The following is a 25,506-nucleotide window of genomic DNA, read 5'->3' as shown; positions in this document are numbered from 1 at the left end:
CTCATCTGCAACACCAAAGCTTGGTCTTCACTCGTCCCTCCAGCTGCAGGTCACCTCACCTTTAAGGCAAGGCTGCCTGGGATGCCTCTTTGAGCTGAGTAATAAATGGCACAGATCTTTCACGTTGGGGCTGTAATCCCATTTCAGATCCTGGAGCTGAACTTGCACGTGAGAGTCAGAGACATGACACCACTTCATGTGGGGACAGGGACAGCTCACTGGGAGCCCTTCTTGCCCCTCAGACTGGGGTGTCCTTTGCACTGTCAACACCCCTGGCACCAGACTACCTTCTTTTTTTAAAGTGAAGGGACACAGTTATTTACATTCTATCATTAATTCCCTTAATGCCCTGAAGAGTATTTGCTGAGGTTAGCCAAGCATTTGAGATGCTTTCAAAGTACCCTCAAGCTTTCCTTAATAGCTATTTCTGTATAGTCATGTTTTGTTCCCAATCTCCCACACATCTCTTTGGGCTTTTTTAGTCTTGCTAAAGACAGGTATAAAGAGATGGCAAGGATCTCAATCTTTTACTCTCTCTCTCAATTTGAGAGAGGAAAAGAAATTGGTGAGAAAACAATTCTATTTAATGGACTTATTGTCTCTCTTCTATTTTCTTCTCCCTGGCAGGATTGTGAAGAGGCCTTTCTCCTTCCTTCCATCACCAGCTGCAAAGGCTGAGATCATGCACCACAGACATTTTGACACTTAGAGATTCATCCCATTGTGAACTTCAGAGCATCCACACTCCTCTCTGACATCTAGCAGCATCCTTGCAGATGAGTTTTTAATGGTTTGACTGTTCTTCCCAGGCCTGCAGAAATCCACATATGAGCACTCTTCTTAATTTTATATCTCTCACTGCTGCATGTCTTCTCACAATTTTTTCCTTTCCTGGTTCTCTTCTTGATGCAATTCTCCAGGGCCACTTCACACCTCTGAGAGCCTCCCATTTCAAAGTCCACTGTCTACTTCAGTTTCCCCAGGTACAGAATTATTAACCTAAAAATGCAACTGGGCAAGGTATTTGGGGATGTAAAGCTTCCTACAACCTCACAGCAAGAATCCTGCCCCAGGCACTTTTTCTCCCACAAGAGTCCTTCACTGTTTCATCACAGCTTTCCCATCACCTCCTCCTGAAGGCAGCTAGAACCAACACAAGTTCTTTGGTCACCAGACTTCTGTGTGCTTGCAGTGCTGCCACTCAGCATCAGGGGGGTGAGTGCTGAGCCACCTTGTCCCCACTGTCCATTGGCAGCTGTGTCTCTGCAGCATTCCCAGTGCCTTCAGCAGGACAGCAGCTCCAGCACCACTCACACAGCAAGAGGCCCTGCCTGGAAAGATTTAGATAGAGCCTGTGCAGATACAGCAGGAGTGGGGAAGGAAAAAAAAAACAAACCCAAAACAAAAGCAGGTCTGGAGAGAGGAAGGCGACTCGTTGCAGGGCAGCAAGCGGAGCAGGCTGTGTGCTCCCTCTCCACTGCCCGAGGTGCTCATCTGCAACCATTCCTGCTGGAGGTTGGAGCACAAGCCTGGCTTCCGGGCACCAGGGCAAAGAAACCTCCCTGAGAAGGGAGGAGAGGCTAGAAGAACCAGCCAAAACAGGCTGTTTTGGTTTTGCATGAACTCTACCCACCCTTCACCTTCAGGGACACTTCCTGCCCTTGCCACAAGTAACAAGCACATATAATTGAAGGAAAACATCATTTCCCAGAGCACTTCTGATCTGTATTATCCATGCTCATTACAAGCTGCGAGGCACATTCTGGTCTCCATCAGCTCCAAGCAAACAGGAAAGTGCAGCACAGGGATAAGGGGCAGAACTGCTGCTGGGAATGCATAAAAACCAAACCAAAACCACTTAGTATCTCTTGAAGGACCTGCAAAGACACAAGAGTTTGTGCTCAGGCCAGTATATCGAAGCACTAGGGCATTTGCATGGCCCAAGTTACATCCTTGAGCTTATCCTCTTGGAGTAAATTTAACTGGGCAGTCCTGGGGCATCAGAGCCAGAGCTCAATTCTCATCTATTGACTTTTTGGGGTTTTGTCCTGCCCTTCTCTAGGTTGCCTCCTAACCTTGGCAGCAGTACCTCACTGGTTAGTCTGACAAAATAAGTCCTTGGAAAAAGGAAGAGGTTTTTAAGTTTTTCTTCCTTTTTAGTAATTTTCTTAAATTTTTGTGGGGGGTGGGTGGGGATGGCTTTTTTTTTTTTTTTTTTTGGCCATTACACATGGAGTTAATTGCTGCTAAGCTTTTTCTGCTTCTACTCTGCTGCCATGGCTGGCTGGAGCCTCTCAAGAGGTGACTGGATAGACACATGGGATGCAGGCCACTTCTCTGTCTCACCGCAGCACCTCACAGCTCCTCCCCACTTGGAGAATTCTCAAAAGTTCAGGGAACCACATTTCACCAGCTCACTGCAGAAAGGCCCTATGCTCAACAGCAAGGCATTAGTAGAAAAGCAGAAAAAATGTAGATAAGCATGAATACTTGGGGGGGGGGGGAATTTCCTTTGGCAGCACATTCAAGGTCCGTCTCTCCAGGAGAGCCATGAAGACCCAGAAGGGATGCTGCACACAGCCCACATGCTAAAATCAGACTGCAATTTTTTTTTTTTTTTAAACAGCATTAGTCTCAATCACGGAAGCAGAAGAGGCCTGGCCGACCTGGACAGAGAGTAACTGCAGATGGAACTACCCCCAGCAGTGCTGTTTTCCTCTCAGGAATGGTGGGAGACACAAATCTGGAAACATCACCCACCTCCGAGTCATCTCCCGCAGCTGCTGTGTCAAATGTGGGGACAGATGGGGAAGGAGTGATGGGAAGCAGCAGTGACAGGCTGCAGCAACACACCACCTTCCTTTAATCAGCCTCTCTGTATGGAGAATCAGGCTCCTGCTTGCTTCATATCCACCCCTACCCAAAAACCATCTCCCACTCACTCAAACCTCACCCCCCTCCTCCCTTCAGCCCTTTTTTGCTCTTTTCTTCCTTCCCTGCTCCCATCAGGGCCAGCAAACTCTCTGGTTCGGCACCTTCCCTTTGTGAATTATGTGATTTATACCATCTCCAGCCTGGTAACCTATAAGGTATTGGAAAGGATCCAGGACTGCAGGAAGCATATCTGCCTTGGCAAAGACAAGAAACAGAGGAAGAAACTGGATGGGAACTAGATGGGCTCTTCCTTCACCTGGTGCCCCAACCTCTCTTTTCCAAGTCGTGTGATTTATCTCTCTCCGGACCATCTCTGCAGGAACCAGGTCCATTACAGAAATTAAAATGTGCCTCTGCCAGCAGCTGGCAAGATCAAACCCTCAGCACGCCTGTCCCCTCCGAGCAGGGATGGCAGACACCACGGAGCTGGCAGCCAAGTGCAGCAGAGAAGGTGCCAAGAGCAGTTCCTGCGCTGCACCCCGGTGGGCCACCAGCTTTGAAGCCTGCTGGCCAGTGGCACCACTCAGAGGGCCAGGCAGCTGCCAGTCTGAAGGTGGATTCTCGCACAGCCAGGCTTCCAGGAGCAATGGGAGAGCAAACACAGACCTGCCACTCCATTGCTTGCATCCCACGGCATAGACACATCCAAGGTGTTAGAGAGACATCAGGATGCTTCAACACTGAGACCCAGTTTGGGGGGCAGGGAGAAGAAAACCCTTTCCCTTCACCCCTTAGCTTCCCTTCCTAAGGAAATGTCCCCAGTAAGAAAATGCCTGAATCAAGGAAAGAGTCACCTCCCAGCACAAATAACCATCACAAGAGTCTGGTGGCTGCAGATACTGCTAGAATGTGTGACCAACCAAGAGATCCTTCCCCAAAAGAAAGGCTTCAGCTTTCTCACACAAGAGGAGCCCTAGAAGAGGCAGTTTGATGTCTCATTGACTGCAAACACATCAAGGTCATTATCATTCCCTACAAAAATCTTTTTTGCTCATGTATTTCCAAATGATAACACGAGAGCATTCAATCTTGAAGACATTTGTGCTCTGAGCTGGTGACAGCTCTGGAGAAAGCACAGGAATAAATGCCTGGGGAAGCGTATTAGAAGGGCTCAGAGCTGGCAAGGCAGGCACAAACTTCTGAGCAAGATGAGCTCAGTCAGGCATTACTGACTGAAAGAAGAGAGAAATGCAACCCATGCTGGGAGGAGATGAATTCCAGGTGCTCCATCCCAGCCCCGTGCAGCAGCATGTTGTTCCCAAGGACCAGCACTCCCCAACACAAGACCCTGAAGGCTTCACTGAGCAGCCCAAAAACTGCTGCAAAGGCAAAACCTCACAGCCACACAGCAGCACTTGCACACACGAGCAGCTGTAGGAGAGGGAGAGCAGGTTTGTGAGCAGAAAAATGTTGGAATATATCATATAACAGCCCGTGGATTTTTGTCATAAGAGACAAGGTGGCCCTTAAAAGTCAGGGAATGCAGTCTTGAAGGCTCAGATCTTCATGGCCACAGCCAGACCACAAAAGAGAGAAGCCTTAAAACCAAGGTGTCAAACTACCACTGTTTCCTTGATGCAGAGAATGCAGAAGATGTGCACAGACCCTAGCCTTAACAGCAGGACAAGGTCCCCTTGTGCACTCAAGCACTAAAACAGGAGCTTGTTCCACCTGAGGTTCTGCTGGCCTAAGGTCTTGACTAACCAAAGGGCAGATAAGAAACCACCAGTTTTGGCAGGGAATCAGAAAATTTTGTTTTTCAGTGAATTTCCTACAAACATACTTCTAGCTGGTACTTTCCATTGCTGAAGACAAAAGAATGGAAGTTATCATCTGGACACTCAGAGTACTACCATGCCAACAAGCAGTCTAATCCTTCTGATTAGAAGAGGATTTGGGAAAAAAAAAACAGGAAGGGAGATTTGCTTACTTCTCTCCTCAGTATTTCAATCAACCCACTTTGTGCTGTGCCACAAGGTAACCTTTTACCAGGCTGTCCTCAGCCCAGCCAGACATGACAGGGCACTGAGCACTCTATCTAGGGCCAGATAACTAATTAAATGCCTCTGACCATGTCCTGCTAAAGGGATCACAGCAATCTGCCCACACAACAGCAATATCCTCCTGCACATCACCTGGGAGAGCCTGGGGTGACACTACCCCGGGCTGGATCTGAGCCCTGACCTCCCAGTGCCCTTTCAAACCTTCTGCACTCTGCTCCCTGCACTGCCCCGATGCCCTCACTCCCGGTCACAGGGAGCCTGCCAGGATTGCTGATCAGCTGCATGATCTGCTTAAGAGAAGAAGATCAAAGCACACCAACCAGCTCCTTTGCAGCCTGTGCCATTTCTGTCCTATGCCTCTCAGTTCTCAGGGAAGCACTGGTGGGTGCTTCAGGCAGGTGCAGGTAGCACTGGCTGGGCTTACCCGCGCTTGTTCCTCAGAAGCTGGAAGATGCTGGAGAAATGTGGCATCTTTGCAATCAAATGCAAATCCAAATCCCCAATCCAAATGTGGGAAACAGCAGAAGGGAAAGCAAAAGTACCCTTTGGCAGGTCCCTTTCTCCCAGGGAAGGTCACTCGGGCCAGCAGATGCAGGGAGGCGTCAGAGTGGGGCTCTCCATCAGCTGTTGACAGCACAGACACTTCATCTTCCGCCAGCAGGAACGTCTGGGCAGCCCTGCATAAGCTCCTCGGGTACTCTGGACCATCACCAAGTGACAGTTCATCCTCGTTCTCCCATCCTTGCCAGCCTCCTGACCCATCTACTCCCTAAATAGCTTGGATCGTTTCAAAGGGATGGTACAAGGAACAAGAGGTTAAAAAAGATCTTCTCCCTCCCTCACCTGCCTGTGCAGCATCTTGGTCCGAGGCTCTGGGTCAAACAGCCTCCTTCAGTTCAAGGCAGATGGAATCCTGTGATATTTAAGTGACCATCTGTGACCCAGAGCTGCAGCGTAGAGAGACTGGATACAGACCTGCATCTTAAGTAGATTGGATTTTGTATTACACTTGCACAGCACAGGCAGCAGAGAGATCCCCCAAAGGCTTCACAGCCAGATGTAACAGCAATGGGCAAGGCTTAATGCTCTCCACTGGCTGCTCTGGCCCTGCCCCACCGTGGGGAGCAGGAGCCAGCAGGTCCTTTGTTTTTTCAGTAAGGAAAGAGCTACAGCCGCTCAGGTTTTGGTTACCCAAAAGAATGTAGGCACACTGCTACCAAGGAGACAATGCACCACATCTGCAGGCTAGGTCCTGGTTAGGGTTATCCTGACCTGAACGCACTGAACCAGCCTGCCATGATCTTTACAAGGAGCAAGAGGCTACACTCAGCTGGGGAGCAACACCAAAACGCTCCTGTCTGCCCCAGCCTCACTCCCAGTGAAGCACAATGGCAGAGCTGGGAGCACTCTGCATCTTTCCTGCTAGTGTTTGCCCTCTGGATAAAACACGGTTCATCTCTGCTCCGCAAACATCCCTGCGCATCCCTGCCCCGGCCAAGAGCTGTGTTCTGCAGCTCAAGGGCAAGCAGATGGTAGAGAGCCGCACTTGCAGCGGGAGCAGAGCAGGAAGCCTTCGAATCCGGCTGCTCCAACTGGCAAGCCCTTTGCCGGGCATAAGCGGAGTCATTGCCTCCCAGCGCCTGAACATTGCCTTCAATTTACACACGACGACAGTAATTAGCACCTCATCTCCAACGGACTAAGGCTGGATGATCAATTTGGCGATCACAACCTTACTCCATCCCCAGCAGAACTTTCTGCCATGACAGTCACGACCCTTTTCTTCCTGGTCGGTCACAAGGGGACTGCCAAAGGTTTACCAGAACCGGTGCTGCCAGTTCATGGGTTCTCCTGAATTTAAAGTTGTGTAGACAAATCTGTGAGGTATTTTTCAGGCCAAGATGTTGACATTTTATTTGCCCAGTATGAGCACCCTCAGTTGCTTTATTGCAGAGGTTGAACAAAGCACCAAGAACAGAAAAGGACAGGGACAACCTCTGTGAGGTGCAGCTGGGATGTTCTTCATCTTAGAGCTGTCACACATCAGTGCTGAAGATGTACAACCAGATTACTGTCATACAGCATAAAACCTGTACCTGGAGACGCTTGACAAGGCATGTCTGGGCAGAGGAGGGATGCACATGAAGCTGGGGTGCACAGCATCACCAAGGCTCCTCAGAGCACAGAGCCTTGCTGGAGGGCACCTTGCAGCTGCAGGTACAGGAGCACAGGCTTTGCAGCAGTGGAGGGTGAGGGACGAGTATCCCACTCAACCCTGACAGCAGCTGAGCTCCCACAGAAAGAAGGAGAAAAAGCCAGCTCAGCCAGGTCCTCAGCTCTTCCCAAGGGTGGGTGGGTGGTGTGGTGATACTGTGGGTGATCAGGACTTGCTTTCTTAAAATCCATGCGCCTAGACAAACTCACAGCAGAGGGAAGAAAAATCTCTCTACTTTTGAGACTTTTAAAGGATGGAGTTATAGCACATGCTCCCCCTGTTATTATGCCATTCCTTGCATGTCCAGTACTGTCCACTGCCAGGGACAGAACTCTGGGATATTTGGCTGCACTGACCGAGCTATTCTCAAGGAATAAGCCAGTCTAAAGCATGCAGCAGGAAAGCACTGAGGCAGATATTTTGATTCACATTTGCAAGGGCTTTTGACAGGAGCAAAGAAAGAACATTTTAAGCATTCCTTTCAGCCAGCATGCATCCCGGCCCATGAGACTTTTCCTAGGGCAAGGCACAAGAACAATCTCTTTGAAATCAAGGGCTCCTTTGTCACCCTGCTGCAAGCCATTTGACCTTCAGAGTCAGAAGGAAGCTCGCATCACAAGTGGTTTGATGGGCCTGGGTTGGGATCGAGCCCAGGCACTAGAGAAGGACCACAGCCTGGCTGACAACCCCAGCATCTCAGCATGGAGATAAACAGACCCCGAGCTGAGCACTCAGCTCTGGAAACACTTGTTTCGACTCAGCACATTTCCTCTGACAGCCAGACGCAGAAGGTCACTCAGACCAGCTTTCCATGTACAAGACATATCCTTGCCAAGAAAGAAAAGCCTGAGGCCAGGCTGTGCCACAGGTGTCCAGAGCAGGTTTAAGCCTTTGAAACAGGCTTCACTTCACCAACAGTATCTTCCCATTTCTTTTAAATGCATCAATCCCCCCTGCCCCCCTGCTCTGAGGAGGGAGATTGCACACCACTCTTCACTCATTCACTGGTCTCCCTGTAATTGCCCCACCTTGAATATTTGTAGCTCTCTTCCCTGCATCTAACTGCAGAGGTATTATTAGGGAGCACAGGACTTCTGAATGAAACATGAAGACAGCTGATCCCACAAAGGGCAAGAGCCAGCAGAACTTCTGCCCTAAAACTCACTAAGTACCCTGGTGCAGCCTTTTGAGAGCTGCTTGCTATAGGCAAGCTCTCCCCCACAGCAGAAACCTCGACAGAGTTAGAGCTAACACAAGTTGCTGTTGCTGTGACATGTCTGACCTGCAGCTGTGCTGCCAGGGACTGCTCTCCCCATGGGCTGTGCTTCCTGCTCTGCACCCAGGTGGGACCATAGCACCTCCAAGCCGCTGCAGAGCCCAGCCAGCATCCAAAATGCTGCATCTTTTCCCAGCTTTCAGCTGCTGAGCCCTACCAGAGGAGAGAGAGCCAGCTGAAGCTCTAAATGTGTGCCTCAGGCATCAGTGTATTTACACACGGGAGTTGCTTGTTGGTGCATAAACAACAAAAGGGACACTGGGCCCCAGGACAGGGTTCACTCCCTAGCACTACCCCAGCTACCCTAATTTCCATACCCCACATCTGCGTTTTGCCCTGTGCAAGATAAAAAACAAATCTGGGCTAACACCAACCCAGCCAATATTCCCCTTCAAACCTGCCCTGCAATGACTCAAACCATGGCAATAACAACAGTTTTTAGAAGGAGGCAGGAAGAATCTGAGCATCAGGCACCAGCCAGAAGGAAGTCATGGCTACATGGGCACTGCAGAGAGCTGATCTTGGACGGTGCCTGGGCCAGCGTGAGCAGGGCACACGCTGGCTGGCACACCAGCTTCTCCAGAAAAGGGAAATGTGTGACAGATGCATCGTGTTTATGTAGCAGAACGGCTGTGCCACTCCCACAGAGCCCTGTCAGTCTGTCTGCACACAGGCACACCTCAGCCTGTGTGTGTGTCCTTCCCAGCCTACCCAGGCAGCGAGGTGCTACACTACACATTCAACTAATTCAATTACTAGGAAAAAAAAATTAATAAAGAATTAGGGCACACAGCCCGTGATTAAGAATTTCTTTCTCAACATGCTGGCAACATGCCTGCAATTACCGAGCCCTTGATTCTCTAAATTCCCCGGAGATCAACAGCACCTGATACCAGCATGTCCTCAGGTCTTTCATAACCCAGAAAGCCGCTCCCCCACCCTGCCGTTTCAACACTGGTGAGATTTTTCACACCTTGCAGCTCAGAAACACTTAAACCTCGGACATCCAGCCCGGCAGGTCACACCAGATTCGCTGGAGTAATTGGCAGCACAGGTGGGCTGCAGCTGACACAAGCCAGGGCAAAAGTACTCTCATTAAAAGCAGCAAAGCAAGACCACGCTCAGTGCGATGGGAGGGAAATTGCTTCCCACACCGACTGTGCCGAGCCAGCCACCAGGAGCACTGCAAAGCCAAGAGCCCGGACAGCCCTCCCGCTAATAAGATCCCCCAGAAATGCGAATGATGGCCAAGGTAGCTGCGTGAAGGCAGGGCAGGAGGCTGGGGAGCCAGATGGCTTTTCCCAGCCAATAACCCCAGGTGCCATGGGGTTAAATCAATGCGTGAAGCTATTAAAGGGGGTGGAAGTGTTTTAACACGGTTGAGTGAAATTCCTCACACTTTTAAGTCGACAAGGACCCCATTGGGGCTTAATGGGCTAGCACAACCCGTCCCATTACAGGTCGTTAACACGCGCGGGAGCCTTGGGAAGAGGGGCAATTAGGGCTCCCCACTAACTCTGCCAGAGGGACTCCCTCCCCAGCTTTGAATCCCACCGATTGCGAGGAGGGATCCAGCAAGAGGCCATCCCCTCCTCTAGCCCCTGCACTTTCTCCACCTGGGAGGGGCACGCACGTCAGAAGCTTGGAGGAGGTTGAGCTCTCAGCAGGCTGAAGGGGCAGAAAAATGGTCCCCACAGCAAAGCACAGCGCCAAAAGCTCCTAACACAACCTCCTCTGCCGGAGGACATTGCTCTGCCCCACGTTCCTGCCTCCAGACCCATTGCTGGGGAGCCACTGCCCATCACACACCTAGCAGCAAGAACAAGGAGATACCAACAAAGCATCTGTGCCGTAGAAGCAGTGGGCTGCTCCCCAGAGGTGACAGGGCAGTGCTGGGAGTACTGCAGCCCTCAGCTTCTGCCATATGGAGTACGGTGTTTCCAGCCTAGAAATAAAGTTAAGACCTCTCAGGAACTTAATAGGTATACACTGGTTATTTTCCACTGTCAAGAAAACAGTAACTAAAGCTGAAGTAAAAGGAAAAGCAAAAAAAGATTGCATTACTACCTAAACTACCAGGTTACAGCACCTTGCTCTGCTCTTCTCCAGACATCCCTGGGTAGGGCAAGCACTTCAGTTGGCATGATGGGGTGGGAACCCCGAGGCTGCAGACCTGGAACTAAAAGTTCCAGGGACAGAAGTGGCCCTCAAATGTGGCTGCCAGCTTCTCCCACACAGCCAGCTCTGGGGAGGGTCTGAAATAATGATCTGCTGAATAGACTGTACAAATTCAGAAACAAGGACAACCCAGAGCATCAATGCTTTGCTCAACCCAGAGCAGAGAACAAGGCTCTGGGTGGCTGCAAGAAGCATTGTGGATGGGGGAGCAAGACCACCCATGAGGGAGAATGCTTGGAACAGTCCCCAAAAAAGTGAAGAAAAATGCTACAGTGCAGAGTGAAGACAGCCTTGGATGCGATTATTTGGCAAATGAGGATTTTACTGTGATGGAACTGATACTTTTTTTCCTTCCCTCCCATAAGAGGGTCCACAGCTCCCATGGAGACTGTAATAAGAAACAAGCTCAAAAGGTCTGTTTCCCTCAAATACCTATTCCTTTGGGCTTCCAGCCCTGCCCACAATCTAAAGATCCCCAGCACATGCAGCCCACCAGGGCTTTGGTCTCTCTCAGGTGGTGTTTCCCTTCCTTGCCTGTCCCAAGAGTGGAGTAAGATCTCTGCAGCACCACAGCTCACCACGGGCAGTGACGTGACTCTGGACTTGCATCAATCCTGCCAGGACTCAGCTCCAGCTCTTTCCCTCCTCCTCTGTACTCAACACCTAACAAATATTGAGAAGACCCCACTCACAGCCCTTTGGTGGCTGTGTGAAGTAGCTGCAGCAATATAAGTCTGGCTCCTCATGGAGACATAGCTGTCACTTCCAGTTCAGCCCAGGACAAGCCAATTTACCAGTTCAGTCTCCACAACAACTATATTCTCACCCTGACCATCATTTGCTCACCATGGTGCTTCCCTGGCTCAAGGACACCCCCTGTAACACCACTCCACCCCTCTGACTGCACCCAGCTCCTCCAGGCTCCCACTTTTGCACATGCCTTCATTGCAGCTGCCTTCCTCGGGCAAACAGACCCTGCTCAGACTACTCCAAGCCTCCAGCTGCAAATATTCACCTCTTTGCATCCTCCTCCAAGTCTTCCCAGCCTGCCTATTACCCTGAAGCGCTGCGTACCAATAGTGGCATGGCTCCTGGAGGTGCTAGTGGAATTGCCAATATTTAGCTACAAATCACTTTGTGCTTTTTTCCCATCATCCTACTAGGAGCCCCAGGGACACCTACAGAAGTGTCACCCCCAGTTTCAGGTTTGCTTTGATGCCTCAGAAAGGACAAGCAACTGCTGTGAAGCCACTTGCAATGGCCTCTGCCCCACCTGCACCAGGGCTGGTCTGCACTAAAAGCAGAGTTAGGGGAATAGCCCAGCAGAGTTCCCAGCCAGGAACAGTTTGCAAGCTGATGTCCTGTCCCTGCTTCTGGCTGGGGAAAGGCAGAAACACCTGCACACCCCAGAGTAGAAACAAACAAACAAACAAACAAACACACACATACACAAACAAACAAACAATTCCAAACAATTAATTTTCTTGCTGTCTTGCACAGGGGCAGACCCAACTGGAAAGGACCTCAATGACACATCTTGTCGGTGCCTTATATCCCTGGAAGCCACCCAACAGGCAGGGCTGGAACAGGCAACATAGGAGACACCCAAGCCTCTTCAGAAATCCAGGAGAGGAACTGAAACCCCTTGGAGAGAGGAGCGCTTGACCAGGCAGGAGCCATGTCTTGCAGCAAACAAGATGTTGAACTACTGGCACAGGTTGCTCAGAGAAGCTGTGGGTGCCCCATCCCTGGAAGTGTTGAAGGCCAGGCCGGATGGAGCTCTGAGCAACCTGGGATAATGGAAGGAGACCCTGCCCATGGCATGGGGGTGGAATGAGATGATCTTTAATGTCCCTTCTAACCCAAACCATTCTATGATTCTGTGATTTTGCTCTGCAAAGACCAGGGTGAGCCCAGCCTGCAAAAGCTCCAGGGGGTCTCATAAGGGTGTTTTCTGTCAGAGTTGGAGCTTGAAGACATCGCAAGGGCACCCATCACCCCACTCACCCCCAGGAGACGTTACCTGGCCTCTTAAAATTGCAGATGTTCAACAGAGAGAGAAACCACAACAGGGCAGTTAAAGGGACCCGGGGCACTGCTCTAACGCTGCTTTGGCCCTGCCCTCATAGGAAGCACTGCTGAATAAGCTCATGGCCAGGTCTGTTCCCCCTGCTGCCACCCTGCTGCAGTGCCGCCCGAGGAGCGCAGACCACTTCACTCCCTGATGCGCCATGCAACATTTGTTTTGCATTCTAGGCACTGGCAGGTCTTATTTGTAAGATGACGAAGCGGTGTGAAACCTTCCACACACATGGCAATTAGATGCTCCAAACCCCGGGCTCAGGGGAGGGTCAGGTGCGGGGTGTGCCGTGCTCAGCCGCGTGCTCCCCGGGCCAGTCGCGCTCCTCGATGGGATGTCTGAGGAGCACTGGGAGCAGCATCCGCTGCTTGATTTCATGGCTCACCAGGAATTGGCTTAAAACAGGGAGGGGGGCTGGAAATAAAACTTGAGGGTGTTTTTTTTTTGTTTTAAACAGGGAGGCCAGACATATAACAGTCTCACAACTTCAAGCTGTTTTGATCCAGCCAGCCCCCTCTCTGCTGAGTTCTGTCAGGAGACAGGCACAAAGCACCAATTAAAGACGAGTTATGCTTTTTCTGTCAAGCAAAAAAGAAATTGGGGGGGGGGGGGGGATGGAAGATGATGGGAAGGGGAGAGAAGAAATCCAGCCCTGGAGTAATTTGCTTTCAAAGCAAGCTGTCAAGGCAACCCCCTCTCCTCCCATCTCCTGCGGAGGAAGAGCAAGGGAGCACCCGCGCGCCTGCTGCAGACGTGTGGCATCAGTCATCAGACCACAGCATCAGTCACTTGGCATATCAGGCCAAGCCATGCCCTCCCTTTCCCCTGGGCATCTGTCAAAGCCTGTGACAGAGAGCCAGAGCAGCAGATTTTTAGTGAAGATGGGCTGAGCACAAGCCCCACCAGCTCTGATGACAAGAATCCCCACTTATGAGCAATTAGACTGGGAACAAAACAAAACAAAAACAGCAAGGACTCAGGGCACTAACTAGCTCGTGTGGCCACAGCATCAGCTCTGTTTTTCCGTGGTAGAGGCATGCACAGCCAGCAAAGAATGCAAACCCTGCCTCTTCTGCCATATAGGTTACCATGTTTGAAGGCTCCCTGCAGCTCTCTTGACTCACAGCTGAGCTCAGGACAGAGAGCTGAGAGCTTCCCACACTTCCCACATAAGGCTACCTGCTTCGGCAGCATACTGCCAAGGAGCCACAGCATCAGCATGGACACAGCAAGCTCTCCATCACCTTGGGCTAGTACCATCAGCTTTGAATCTACCTTGAGCACTTGCAAGCAATTCCTAGGTCTCATCCAGCAAGCACCAGTCCTGCAGCTGGACAGATTAAGAAGATTACAAAGGTCCCTCTAGGCTTTATTGTTGTATGAGGAAGATAAATAGCAAGCACAACCCCTTCTAGGGGGAAAAAGGGCAGGCATTTTGGCACTCCACAAGCACCAACCCCAGCTTTAATAACCTATCTGTTTCTTCAGCAAAGCACCCTTTGCAGAACCCATTGGTCCTGATTATGGCATCAGCTTCACTCCCACCTCTTCTTTCCTGGGCTTTCCGAAAGCCTCAGCTAGTTACAGCAGAAAAGACACCCACAGGAGATAATGCACACCCTCATTTCAACAGGGTGGCACTTGGGCTGGGCTGACTGCTTCCAGGGAGGGGATATCCTCTGCCTGCTTGGCAGGACCCATTCTTCTAGGCTGGATCCATCCCACAGTCAGCCCAGAGGGGGAGGGGAGAGCATTCCTACTCTGGTTTAGTTCTGCTTGGGCTGGCTGCACACACTCCCAGTTTGCTTGCAAGTGCCCTGCTCATTAGCATGGGGTCACTCAGCTGCAGCAGGGCACAAGTACCACTTGGCTATTGCAACACCACTCACGTCCACTGCTGTGGAAGTGTTGAATTTCTTTTAAGAGCCCTGAAGATCTCGGTTTGAATTTAAGGGAGGAAAAAAAAAATCTCACAAAGAATTGCAGGATCTCTGTAAACATACCAGAGGAAAAAAGAAAGTGAATCTTTGAGCCTCTTGACCTTGACAATGTCCTTATAATTACAAGACTATTTATTTTCAGTTAAACCCCAACTATTGAACAGACAGTGTTGAGTTGGTTTTTTCCTGAGCAGGTGATTATCCTGCCTGACTAATCTAATGAAAATTATCAGGAGGCTACTGACCTCCTGCTACACACACTAAATAATGCACAAAGCTTCTGGATCAGACAGGCAAATCATAACCCTGCCTTATCTTAATCACTTTCTATACAGCTCCAGGCCTGTTCCACTCCTGGTTGGCTGTGTTAGCCAAATGCTATCTCAGTGGAAACCACAGCAGAGCCAGCCTTGAGAACTGCACAGCAAAAAGTTACCTCTTTAAGATTTATTTTTGTAAAAGCCGAGAGCTACAGAGGCAGATATATTTAGTGTTGAAGCTGCTGTCTGACTCCTGAGCTTATAGCATGAGGCAGTGGTCCCCTGGTACCTGGCTTTGGGAAAAGCAGTATTTTCCTGCTTCTTTGAGGCAGGGTACAAGGAAGGTGAGGTCTTAAAAAAAAAAAAAATAAAGTGCACAAAGGGGATCATTGTTCCAGACAGGTAAAGCAACCTTTCTACTCCATCCTCTTGGAACCTTGTGTCAGTCTCCCCCCGCAAACAGGACTGCCCATGGCTTCTAAAAATGCCACAGTGCAGCATGAGGACTAGGGCAAAGCAAGAGGAGCCAACAATGGGGATGCTCTGTCCCCAGCTCAGGGCCTGAGGATCTGCAGCAAACCTGTCCCACTCTTTGCAGCATCACTCTCCTTCAGGAGAGACAAGTGCAGCAGCTGGAAGAGATAAAAGACTACAAATATCAATTAAGGAGCATAGAACTGAAGAAGGAGACATTAAAAAGAAGTTATCACATACTCCCCACACAGACTCAGCTTGAACAGCACCCACAGCTAGACAAACAAAATGCATTGGGGTGGCTTCAAGCCTAAAATAAGTTTCCACTTGGGAATCTACAGAGAATGGTGGAAAAACACTGCTAAAGGACAAACTGACTAATTTTTACACACCCTGCTTCCCTACATGGAACCCCAGCTACAACACCAGAGAGAAGACACCCCTCTTACCCATCCAGCCTGACCTTGCTGCCTCCTCCTCAGCCCCCATCCTGTGTGCTTCTTCAGACCTCCTGGAACAGGAACTCCCAGATCCCCTCCCATCCCTGCTGCAGCCAGGAGCTTCACCTTGCAGCCCTCACAAACTGCTGACAGCCTCAGCAGCCTGCTCCTGCCCTGGAAGGCTCTCCCTGTCCACAGAACACCTGGCTGATCCTCCCACCCCAGGAGTCAGACACTTTTCTCCAGCGGGGGACGTGCTAAGCACGATGTGGGTGGACAGGATTCCTCAGATTTTAAATGGCCCTTTCTTCCCATCTTATGACCTTTCAGAAGAAGAGGGGCAGTTTCTTCTGAAGTGAGCAGAAAAAAAGCCCAGGGTGGTTTTAGGCATGACAGAAAAGGGAGCAAGAAAAAGCAAAGAAGGACAGGCAGGAAATAGCACAAGTTTCATCTTTGTGAAAATAGCAGCTAACACATGCAAGGAAAATGATCCATAGCAGAGATATTCAAAGGGAAGCAAAAATCTGGGAAAAATTAATGTTCACGGCAGCAGTTGTTGGGGAGACAGTGATCAGGCAGAGCTTTCAAACTGAGCAGGACTGAGGCAGAGTCTCTACCCAGGGCAGATCCCAAATCTGCAGATGGAAGGGTTCAGCACTACTGCTCTGTGGGCATGGCCATGCACAAAGGTGTCTCCAGAGAGATGATCCTGAGTCCCATGGAGCCTGGTCACGCCATCTGAACAGGCTATGGCTAAAAGGGTTAACTGTCCAAGACACAGCAAAAGGAAAGATCCTTTGCTCTTTGTCTCAGTTTTAGAGAGCTGCTTCTTGCTGAGGCATCTGAGCTACTTCTGGAAAGGAGTTAGAACAAGTAATAAATTCCTCCATCTCCTAGTCTGGGTAACAAGAGCAACCTCTGGCTTTTCTGGTCACTGAAGCCAGTGCTGTAAGTGCTTGTGTCACACAGCCTCACTCCATCCACATAGCCTGACCCTGCCCTGAAAAGCCAGGGTGCAGGTCAGTTTGTGTCTCTGCTGTCTAGCAGCTGCTTGACATCCCCCACAGGCACAGCTGGGGTTGCCACAGGGCCACTGGCTGGGCTAAACTGGCAGCACCCACTGAGTTATGGGGGTCCCTCTTGAACTGCCATCCTTGCTGAAAGATGCTGCTCAGGGACAGCTGAGACAGCTCCCCACAGGCACTGTGCAGGGTCTGGTGAATGTAAAGTGGAAGGTCAGAGGCTGGCAAAATCCAGAGAACTACAGCTGTCTCAGGATTGACTTTGTCACTGTGCCTGCTCAGGGAGGAGCCTTGCACAGGAGGAAAGGATGGAGTTGAAACCACATTGCACAAAGCCCTCAAAAATGCTCCAAGGACTAAAGATGAAGCTGGCTGCTGGTGCTGGGACCGAGGGATGGCTCTGGTTCCAGCTCCAGCACCTGCAGCTACTCCTGGTTCCCTATTCCAGAGAAGGGTAAGCACCATCCTCTCCTCATGCCAGGAGGTAGGCACGGAGGCTTCCCACTCACACAGTGGCAGGAGGTTGTGACTGCCTGGGAGGGACTGCCACACACCAGAGCTTGCAAATGCATGTTCTGGGGAGGTTTCTCCACTCCCCAAGCTGACTTCCAGCTGGAGACACGTCTGTGCTTGTCCCCAAGGCAGACAGCAGCAAGAGAGGCATCCTCTGGTGCCGCTCCCCACCAGCAGAGCACGGCTAAGTGTTGGAGTGGCAGCCTCCAGGGACACGGGAGCAATTTCCTCACCACACACGAGGACAGCGCTCGCCTTCCTTGCTGAAACCCAGTGGGTGAGAGGCTGATGAGTGCCACTCGTCCTGGCTGTCTCAAGACAGACACCCAGCCTGCTGGGACTCTGCTGAGACCCACCAGCTCACGGCACACGTGCCTGCCTCTGAGACCTAGGTCAGGCTTAGGGAGGAGGAAGGGTTTGCCTGCAAGCCTCCACCACTGCCCTCTCCACCCCAACACATCTTTTTCAGTGCAAACCTGGCTCTGTCTGCTGTTTTCAAACAGCTGCTGCTAACTGAGCCTAGAATGGCCTGATCAATGGGGAGAAGAAGGAAGAGAAAATCTGTTTCTTTTCTCCTGTCCACCAGCAAAGCTGTTGCTCCAGCCCCCACATATTAGTGCCAGTGACGGGAGGCAGGAGGAGCCCAGCTGGACTCCTCCGAGGCAGGGATGCCGCAGAGCGAGCTGTTGCTGGGCCAGCACTTGGGAGAAAAGAATCTTCAGCTTGACAACTCAGCAAATTTGATCTGAAACTGGCAAGAGAGAAAAAAAGTAAAGCCTTTAAATGTCATCTTAGGTTTGACTGCCAGAAGCACTACAGACAGACAGACAGATAGCCAGATAAGCACAGTGCTGCACAAAGAGCCGGATGCCCTACTTTGATCTGCTCAAGTGTTTACTAATGTGTCCCACAGCTGGCAGGAGCTGTTAGCAACTCAAGAAATCTGGTTTTCTGCCACCAGCTCTGCTCTGGGACCTCAAGGAAATCCCAAAGCCACTCCAGGTTTCAGCTTCCCCTCTTTGAAGGGAATGATGCTTGCCTCCAACCCCTAGTAGTGGCAGGGTAAAAGGGTGACTCTGGTAATGCACCACAGCAAACAGCCTTGGGGAACCTCCCAAGCCTAAATGCAGATGTGCAGTGAATTAAACCTCTGGTTTGGATCCTACACCCAAAGACAGGCCAGATCAATTCCTTGGAATAGGCAAAGTAAAAATCATCAACACAAATCCTTTGCCATTGGCTCTTTTGTAAGTCATGCCATCATCTCCTTCCTTCCTCTGGGGAGATACCAGGTCAATTTGTGCAGTAATGGCTCTCCCCTGTGCATAAGGCAGCCCTGCTTGGGAAAAAACACCACCCCTTCTGGCCTGAGCAGAGGTACAGATTTACCAGAACTAGGAAGCACAAATGCTGCATGCCCCTGAAGTTGAGGACCCACCATGGCTGCTGGGGAAAGTCCTCTTCATCCTTGCTTTGCAGCTGAACAAGCTAGGGTGAAGCTGGACCTGCTGATCCAGATCAAAGAGGGCTGGGGAGAGCAGATGTGTCTGTACAGCAAAAAGCAGCTTGCAGAGTAGGGATGATCATTGCTCCCCATTCCAGCCCTCCTCCCATCTAAACAAGCCCCAAAAACATGGTGTGCCTCAGCATTGCTGGAAGATGGCAACACGCACAAAACTGGAGCCCAGCAGGCAAATGTGCCAATGGGAATGACTGATGGTAGCTTGTTGGACTTGTGAAGGATGGACACCTTCATGGAGAGTCGTCAGGGGCATGCCTGGAATGTCCTCAGCACCCAGGTTTCAATGAGCTCAAACTGCACCTTCTGGCAAAACAACTGCAACTGCAGATACAAGGAAAGAGTCTCCAAAATGGTGAGGAAGTTGGGACATTACAGAAATGCCCCATCAAAAGGGCAAGGGATTTCTGCCAGGTGGCACAGCACGTCTGAGGCACAGCCAAAAATACTGTCCAAAAATACTGACATCTGTCCCTCCTGCACAGATGTCAGCATTAGCTGGTGCTCTGTGCCCTGTCTGACTTTCTTGCACAAAATAAAAACTGGACTCACCAGCATACCCAATGGGCCTGTCAAACTAATCACGTTAGGAGAACTGGAAACACACCAGCAGCAAGAGCCGGCCCCTGCTCCAGAGCCCTTGCAGAAATCACGCGTGCAGGAGACGGAAAAGCCTCTGTCGTTCCCGTAACCAGGTCAATAAAAGCACAGACAACTCCATCCAGAGAGAGACTTTTTTTGACGAATCACAAGAAAGAGCAGCTTCAGCTCCCCCAGCTGCAAATAGGTGGGCAGGCACCGAGAGGCAGCGCGGAAACGTGTCTGTGCAACACGTGTGGGCAATCGGCCGCCCCGCACATGGCCGGGATGTGGGGCGAGAGGAAACCGCTCTGAACCCAGCCGGGAGAAACAGCGGCGGCAGCTCGGTGTGACTTCTCCCACCCCCACCAGCTGGGCTCCCAAATCCAACAGCCTCCCACCCATATGTGTGTCTGGCATGCTGGGGAGAGACAGCAGGCTAGACGAGGATTTCAAAGCGGAGAGGTCCCAGGCAGCTTTGAATGGCTTTGGATTCATGGAGTGACAGTAACCCCCCCGCTCTGGGGGGAGTGAAAATACCCAAAATGAACTTCAACCTGGTTCCTCAGGAACAAAGCAGTCCCGTCCCCAAACCCACAGTTATCGGTGGGTGCACTTTACTGTAACACTGTTATTTCTAGAGCTCTTCGTTAAGTGAGAAGCCCAGAGGACTGGACAGAGCTTTTTTTGATCAAATTTCAGAGCACCAGCAGTCTTTTGTTGTCTTTCCTTCCTTTTAACATATTTATTTTTCAAGCCCTCAGTTCAGTGGCACAGAGGAGGGTAAATTACACATTGGTGGTGAAGTCTAGCACAGGCTGCCCCCCCTTTGCTTCTGAGAACTACACTTTAACCACAAGAAAGGATGTATCCTCATTATCACCGGCATTTTCAGGCCGTAGACAAAAGGACTGTGGTGCAGAGTGTACCTAGAGCAAAAGCAGAGATAAGGTTGTTTCATTACACACGACTGAATTCACACCCAAATCTCATGCCTGGCGCCAAGGTACCAACCCAGGCAGCTTCCCCAGGCAGGAGGGCAGCAGTGCAGGTCCCTCCTTCTGTGCTGATCAGCTTGTGACACCACAGCACAGGGAGCAGCTCCCCATCCACCACCTGTAACACCTATAACCCTAAAATCCAGCGTGGCCCCTGCAGCACTGGGACAGCACGGCAATAGCACAGGGAGAGCTGCCTGGGACAGCCCTGTGTGCCACGGTCCTCCCAGTTACTAGACCCAGTCCCCAAGTTATTTGCACATGTGCTCCAGAGTCTGGGAATGCCACTAGAGACCAGGAGCAGTAGGAAAATACCAGGCTGCAACTTTGTGAACAAAATTAATTCACTGGCTTAACACCCACATAATTAAAAGCAGGCGCATCCCCCGGTAATTGTTAGCACAGGAGTGTGCCTGGCTGTGTGTTTGCATCTGGGGGGCTGCAATCCCACCTAGACAAGCAAAGAGAGCCCCTTTGCACTGATGAAACACACAGGGAGCATCCTTGCCCCAGGATCCATTTTATTTCCCATTGAAAGGGGAGTAACAGTAGCTCCTTCCTGCCAAGGAGGTCTGAGCTGCCCACTGCTCTCTCCTGGCAATTCAGAGGGCTCTGACAGCCACGGGGACCTCAGCCCTGAGAGAGGAGAGCATTCTTTTGCTCGCTGCTGCTGAGAATGGCAATGGGCCCTGCTCTCCACCCTCACCCACCAGCTAACTCCCTGGCTTCAGGTGGCTCCTACTGGCTCTTGGCACCACTGGTGGAAACGGGAAACTCCCACTCTCCTCTCCTCGCAGGGCTGACTGAACAATGGTTTTGATAGATGAACAGCAGGCAGTGAGAGCAGCCCCAGAGGGAGCAACCCCCCAGCCCCACTCTCAAAAGGGAAACAGCCACCCAGCACCCAGGCGTGGTCCAGCGCAGGGACAGGCTGCAAGCTGCTTCCAATATCAGGGAAAAGCCTTCCCAGGAGCCTTTCCCTCTTACCCAGCACTTCTTGTACTGCTTCCTGCACCAGTTCCCCCTCACAGGGTGTGTTGCATAGTATTTAAATACAACCAGGTCTGGGCAAGCCAGATTTCAGTTGATCCCATGTCCCCTCTGTCAGGAAACGCTAAAGAAAGGGGTCACGATTCCTCCACTAGCTGTTAGTACAGCATCACTTAATGCAAATCCTCACAGCCCTCCTCCTCCAGCACCCCCCCCCCCAGGCAGAGAGCAGCAGAAAGTTATCCCCCTCAGGGAAAAGAGAGGAGATTTCCCACATAGTGGGCACCAGTATTAATTCTGCCAACTGCTGCAGGCTTTCCTTTCATTCTGTGACTTTATGAACATCACTCAACGTTGGCAGCAGCCCCGGAGGGTATCGCAAGTCACCTGAAAGGAAAAGAGCCTCTTCGAGCATCTGGGCTGCCTCTGAGCCAGAGGGCGGCAGCTCTGGCCGTGCACGGCCACGCTGACCAGACAGCTCACAGCCACGGCTCTGGACCAGCCATGCCTCAAGAGAGCTTTGATAACATCTTTAGGGTGTCATGGCTAATTAGAGCCCTGACTATACCCTCTAATTAGGTAACACTTTCAGACAAATCACCCTGTCCTCTTCAAACACTTCACACCTCCAGACACATCCCTAATTGACTTGAAAGTTGACTCGGCACTTCTTCGCGGACCTCCTTCCCATTCACAAGGCATTTCAAAATAAATAAACCCCTGCTCCTCAGTCCTGTCTCAGAAGCCAGCTGGGGAATAGCTCTCACATTCGCACAGGCACGCACCTGCACGACCCGACACAAAACCTCCATCACAGGCTCAAAGCAAACGTTCTGACACAGCGGCAGCACCGTCCTCCTCTGATCTCTCCTTTCTACCCATCCTGGCGCTACTTCCAACAACAGCCAGCAAAGCCTTTTCTCGGAGTACAGGAGTGTTTGCGATGCATCAGTGTCCTACTAAAAATATTGCCCGGGGGCTCGAGAGAGAAGCACGGCTCCAGCAAAGGAGCCTGGTATCTGGCAACAGAAGGCATTAGAAAAAACCCTAACCATTGAGAAATTAATATGCCAGAATGATATCAAGTGCCAACATTTCGATCCAGAAGCTTGACTTCTGTTTTCATTACCTAATGAATAAGCTGAAATGATCCAAATGTCTTCAGTTTCCCAACAGCACAAAATTTGAAGTAGATAGGCAAAACCCCCCACCACCATCATAACTGCAAACATGCTGAACAAAAACTATCAAAATTCATAGAAGATAAATATTGAGCCCTTAAAAGCCTGCTATGAGAACAATGTCTCTTTATTTGCTTTCTGTGAGGTTTGTTATAACAAGAGAGAAAGACTCCAGTATACAGTGCTTTAATATATATATACACGCATTCACAGCTGGAATAATAGATTTTAAGGACTCAGGACAATATTACAGCTGGATGTATGCAGAAATGTATAAACATACCTTCAAAAACATATTCTTTGCACCCCACCCAGATATGTAGATGGACACATATATAATACACACACACACACACACACACACACACACACTCTCCCTGTTTCAGATCGATCAGAACCATTCATTAAATCAGACTCTCTAAAGTTTCTGCTGCTTTGGGAAAACATGACCCTGAGGAGACATCATGCATGAATTTAACAACCAGCAGAAAATGAAACCATAACACGCTGCATCTTGAAAGCCAGCCCTGAATCTAACTTAATCCCTGCTCTGGACAACGCCTCTAGAGAGGCATTAAAACCATGCTAAGGTGTTTTCCTGGATTTCCCAGATTCCCCGGAGATTCCCTGGCACTACGGCTGCATCCACCTCCTTGCTTCGGAGATGTTTCCGGCTGACCGTTTCCATCCCTATCCTGCCGCTTCCACGGCCAGGGACGGACAGAGCCAGCGGAGCAGCCTCCGGAGAGCCGCGTCCTGCCCTGGCGGCAGGATGAGTTACCGGGACAGCTCGTGGGGTTTAACACTCGTAATTCCTGCAAAACGTGCGGGGGAACGATGCGCGGGGCTCGAAGGGTCAAGAGCAGCTTTGCAGCCTCCTTTCCCATCCCCAACAAAGGAATTCCAGCAGATCTCGTGCCCCCTAGTGTCATCCTGGCGAACGGACCGACACCGGGCACCGCCGAGCGCCGGGTACCACCTGGCCCCGGCGACACCCTTGCTGGTCCCCACCGTGCAGAAACCACCGTGTCCCGCTGGCACCTGGAGCACAGCGAAACGCCATTCCCAGCGCCATGCAAGGGACAGCGTGAGCTCGCTGTCCCTCCCCAGCAGCCCGGGGCAGCCACAGCCCACCAGGCGTCCCCATGCCCAGCACGGTGCCACCTCTGCTCTGCTCTGCTCTGCTCTGCTGTGCTCTGGAGGAGCCCCGGCAAGATCGGCCCCTCCAGCAGATAGCCCAAACGGTGTCCCTGGAGGAGGGCCAGGAGGAGGAGGCAGAGAGCATCTGCAGTGGACACTGTCCAGAATACAACTCCTCCTAAAAATAGACAGATCCTGGAAGGGCACGGCCCTTCCAGGGAATGGGAATGCTCAGTCCTAGGAGTTCAGGGTTTGGCATGATAAAACTTCAAAGTGCACGAATGCAAGGCACTTTGTTACTCTGTTTCTTCCCCATGAGAGCACCTGTGGCATCAGGCTCTGGCTACAAGCACGAGAAGCAATGAACAAAAACAGCCCAGAACCCAGTGTCCCCGTGTGCCAGCCTGCTCTGACCAAAGATCTGGCATCTCCTTGGAAAATGCCCATGCCAGCTGCAACACTAACGAGTGCAACCACACCCCACACACAGAGCACCTACGCAAGAGCCGTGGCTGGAAAGGTGCACAGGAAATGTGCATGCATGCGCCTCAGTTTCCCCATCTGCCCAGCTTACCCTCTCTTATTTTCCTCATCCCTCCTGTTCATCTATTAGTTTTTGTGGGAAGAGGCACCTCAGGAATACACCTAGACCACCAGCCCCTTCCAGCATCTGCTACCAGCATGCAACCAAACCTCAGTAACCCATCACCAAAATTTGGAGGAATTCTCCCCAGGGCACTGACCTGAGTATGCTGCTTTCTTCTGCAACACCGAGCAGGGACTATAGCTTAGAATAATGGGGAAGTAACTCAGTTCAGTGCTGACAAAGCATCACAAGCCCCAGCGGGGTGGGAGGGGAGGAGGTGTCCTTCCCTCACGCTGCCATGCCTGGTATACATCATGTTTAGGGCCAGGCATACGTCACCGACACAAAATGGACAAATTGGAGGGATTTCAGAAAAATGAGCGACAAAAATTATCACGAGGCAGAAGGGATTGATTTACAAGGGGAGATTAAAAAAGCTGCGATCAGCCTAGCTGGGCTGAGCAAGTACTGACTGCAAGAGGCAGTTGGATGCTGATCTGCAAATGGGATGAAAACAATATGGGAAGGAGCAATTTAGCATCTTCATCAGTACTGGGATGAAACGAGGAGGAACACAGGGCTGAGTAGGCAGGGAAAAAAAACCCAAACCAACCCAAAAACTCCTTTCCTAGTTATGCATGACTGTCTCCATCAAAACACGCCAAGTCCCCAAAACTCACTCTGCCTCGGACACGGACCCTCGGGAGCAGCGGTGCACTCACACACACACAGGCACACACACACACAGAGACACACACACAGAGCCCTTTCCCACCCCTGACTCACACTCAGGAAAGCAGAAGGGCTGCCACGATAGCCGGAGAGGATGGAGGCTTCACGCTGGCAGGGAAGCAGCGGAGAGCGGAGGCTAGAGCTGGCGGTAGCGGTGGGAAGGTCCCCGCAGAAGGACGCTTTTGCACTCCCGGGTCTTCACAGGGGAAGGGTGCTGAGATGGCTTCCTGCAAAGTGGCAGGAGTGAGCTCAGCTGCGAGCACTCAGATATTTACACACAAACAGCACATTACTCAGCAACTCTCATTTGTCAGGCATAATGGCAGCGGCAGCAATAATAAACGACAGAGCTGAGAGACAGGCTCCCCAGGCGCACACCCAGCTCCAGACTGAGCTGGAGCAGGATGCATGTCTCCAGCTTGCAGGGAATTAAATGAGAATGGCCA

General features: G+C 51.1%; 1 protein-coding gene across 2 annotated transcripts in view; it reads right to left on the bottom strand.

Annotated features, from left to right (window-relative positions):
* The window catches only part of CNTFR (ciliary neurotrophic factor receptor), a gene marked incomplete at its 3' end in the record, with an annotated part of 197,725 nt that extends 172,490 nt beyond the window's left edge, over positions 1 to 25,235 (bottom strand). The window contains exon 1 of one of the 2 annotated variants that reach the window (XM_084224802.1): positions 25,115 to 25,235. The remainder of the gene's footprint in view (positions 1 to 25,114) is intronic. The other variant, XM_084224801.1, reaches the window with a different exon arrangement.
* Between the last annotated feature and the right edge of the window lie 271 nt (positions 25,236 to 25,506).

The sequence above is a fragment of the Fringilla coelebs genome, assembly GCF_963513975.1.
Source record: "Fringilla coelebs genome assembly, chromosome: Z".
Classification (NCBI taxonomy): Eukaryota; Metazoa; Chordata; class Aves; order Passeriformes; family Fringillidae; genus Fringilla; species Fringilla coelebs.
The sequence above is the reverse complement of the archived record's forward strand: the minus strand, read 5'-3'. Positions and strand labels throughout refer to the sequence as shown.